This window comes from Rhinopithecus bieti, unplaced genomic scaffold (assembly GCF_001698545.2).
Source record: "Rhinopithecus bieti isolate Rb0 unplaced genomic scaffold, ASM169854v2 scaffold_14665, whole genome shotgun sequence".
NCBI lineage: Eukaryota > Metazoa > Chordata > Mammalia > Primates > Cercopithecidae > Rhinopithecus > Rhinopithecus bieti.
The window spans coordinates 649,641-652,350 of record NW_016808467.1 but is presented as its reverse complement, the minus strand read 5'-3'; the positions used below and the strand labels follow the sequence as shown (position 1 = coordinate 652,350).

The following is a 2,710-nucleotide window of genomic DNA, read 5'->3' as shown; positions in this document are numbered from 1 at the left end:
CAATAAAGTCACAAAATGTAAATTACTTGGTATAATAGCTAGTACATAGTACACAACTAATCTTTCTTTTTGTAGATTTACTATGTTTTCTTCTGATGTTTCTTATATGAAATATTTTTGGAAAGGGTAGTAGAATCATCTGGTCTTCTTGATGGTGCCTATCAGAAATAATTCCATCTAAGCCCTTTAACAATGGACATAGACAACCCTTCATTGGTTTGATTTTCCTATTCCTGACAATACCCTTTCCTGGAAGGAAGAGGAGACTAGAAAGTTTTGGATTTAAAATATTGCCTTGACTGTTCCAAGTATTATGGTTTCTCTGCTCGAGTAAGCTTAAGCTGAGCCCAGACATTATATTTAAATAACAAAATACACTTAGTCATATTCTCAGAATTTGACTTTGCTTCACTCCAAATAATACAGTAATCCCTACCAAATACATATTATCTACATGATAAGATACAAAGACATTTGTAATAAGCCCAAAGTTACAAGTTTAAAAAGTGACTAAATACAATTTGAACCAATGCCTGTCTGATTATGTCATGATACTCCTAATTACATCATGTTTTCATTTTTATTAGTTATATTTTGAATAATAAAATTCAGATTATAAACTTTTAATAGTCAATCATTAATTTATTTATATTAACTGACTCACATAATGCTACCTCTCACTTAATACAGGGTACTTTCTTTCTTCTGGGAAATGGGTCTCCAGATGCTTTGGTTTCTTAAAATATTTATTGTCCAATTATATTTGGTAAGATTTCCCCTTCACTGAAACTTTTCTTTGAGGAAAGTGAAAGAAGTCAGCTGTCATTTTGTATTTTCCCTTTAGAACTTACAGTATCTAGCTTAGTAGTGCTGACAATGCCCCTCATTGTTAACCTAATTCATTGTCAAAAGTGTTTGACTTTTCTTCCAATGAGGCCATGTAAATTAAGAGAGATGGTCATTACCTTTAAGCAATAAGAAGGCAGATAAAAATCACCAATCCAAATAATTAGTTGCCTAATTGGTGCTTTGGAAGCTTATGCTATGATGAGAGTTTCATCTCATAAATTCAGTGCCTGAATGAAACCCAGTACCATGGCAACTTCAACTACAAAACCCACTTGCAAATGGAAATATCAATATGCATAAACTATACATTTGTAATCTCATCATACAATTTGACCCATCAGAGATGATCTCTCCTAAACACTGTTTAAAAGACTAGGCATGTGAACCTCTGGACAACAACAAATGATGTTTTTGGCTAACCTACACCTTAGCAGCTAATGGAGAAGCTTATTAGGTACTTGATCAGCAACATCTATAGCATTATCCCCACATTGTTATAATTTGTCATTATTTTAACACTTTTTTTCTCTTAAAGAATTTATTTTAAACCTATTATACCACAGTATGTTTTATACACTGACATACAACTCCCTAATAAGATAAAGCAAAGACAAAAAAGTTTATCTTATTAGAAACAAGATACACCACCACTTATTGTCTTCAAACATTATTGCACTTTAACTTTCTTAATTTGACAAAGCATTCAAGAAACAATCTGCAGACTAGTTTTAACAGACAAATAACACCTGTAAGCAGACATGACTGTCCTAAATTGTTTATTAGGTATGAATTTTACAAACTTTACTTATATTAGCGGTAACGGTGGAGCTGGAGAGTATTGCGCCTTCTCCAAGCTGCCCGGCGAGAACCACCAATAGTATGGTGGAACTTATGGCCCTTTCCAAGGCCACGGCTCTTTCGGCCTGCAGATGTCAGCCCACGCATCTCCCTGTGCTTGTGGACTGGTTTGGTGATCCACTGGGTGTCAGGATTTCTTCTGATAGCTTTATGGAATGGATCAATGAGGATAACCTCAAAAAATTTGTATGTGGAATCTTCTCCAACCCAGTAAGAATTCAGGACTCTCAGAGCCCCACAGTGGCGTCCAGCTCGCTCCTCTGCAACGGACTGAAGGCTTCGAGCAAACTTTAGCTGGTTAACACCATGATGGACAGGCTTGCCGTAAGTTGCACCCTTAGGAACTGGGCGTTTTCGGCCACCACGGCGAACACGAATCCTATATATAACGTAACCTTGCTTGGCCTTGTAGCCCAGTCGGTGTGCTTTATCAGGCCGGGTGGGGCGGGGAGCCCTGTGGAGAGCAGAGAGCTGGCGGTACTGCCAGCAGCGGACCCTCAGAAGAAAGCGCATGACATCAGACTGCTTCTTTCTCCATAGCTCCTGGATGTACTTGTATGCACCCATCTTGGCTTACCTGATGGCTGCCGCCAGACGGAAAGGAAAGAGCTGTACTCCCTGTTTTAACCCTTTTAAAGCATTAATTATGAAACCAGCATTATTCTAAGCACTTTGCATGGGTTAACTCATTTTATCTTTACAACTCCATGAGATAAGTACCATCATGGGATATAAGGCACAAAGAGCTAAAGCTGCCTAGCCAATAGGTGGTATTATTAACAGCATTATTAGCATGTTAATATCAATAATGTGCTCAAAGATAGACTTAGATATCACAATAAAATTTAAAAATTGAATTTCAAACAGCTGCCTCATTTACCATCTCAAGAATCTATCCAAGCAAAAGGCCTCACCATGTCTTTCTTAAAATGTAGATGCTTGGTAATCTGTCAAAATAAAGAGAATAATTTCATGAACTCGAAACATAGTTCCTTCTTCAGAA

General features: G+C 37.1%; 1 pseudogene across 1 annotated transcript; it reads right to left on the bottom strand.

Annotated features, from left to right (window-relative positions):
• Positions 1-1,375: 1,375 nt before the first annotated feature.
• On the bottom strand, positions 1,376-2,320 carry LOC108538575 (60S ribosomal protein L15 pseudogene; annotated as a pseudogene). Its single transcript, XR_001888119.1, has one exon. The product of XR_001888119.1 is annotated as a 60S ribosomal protein L15 pseudogene (transcript).
• Positions 2,321-2,710: the final 390 nt, after the last annotated feature.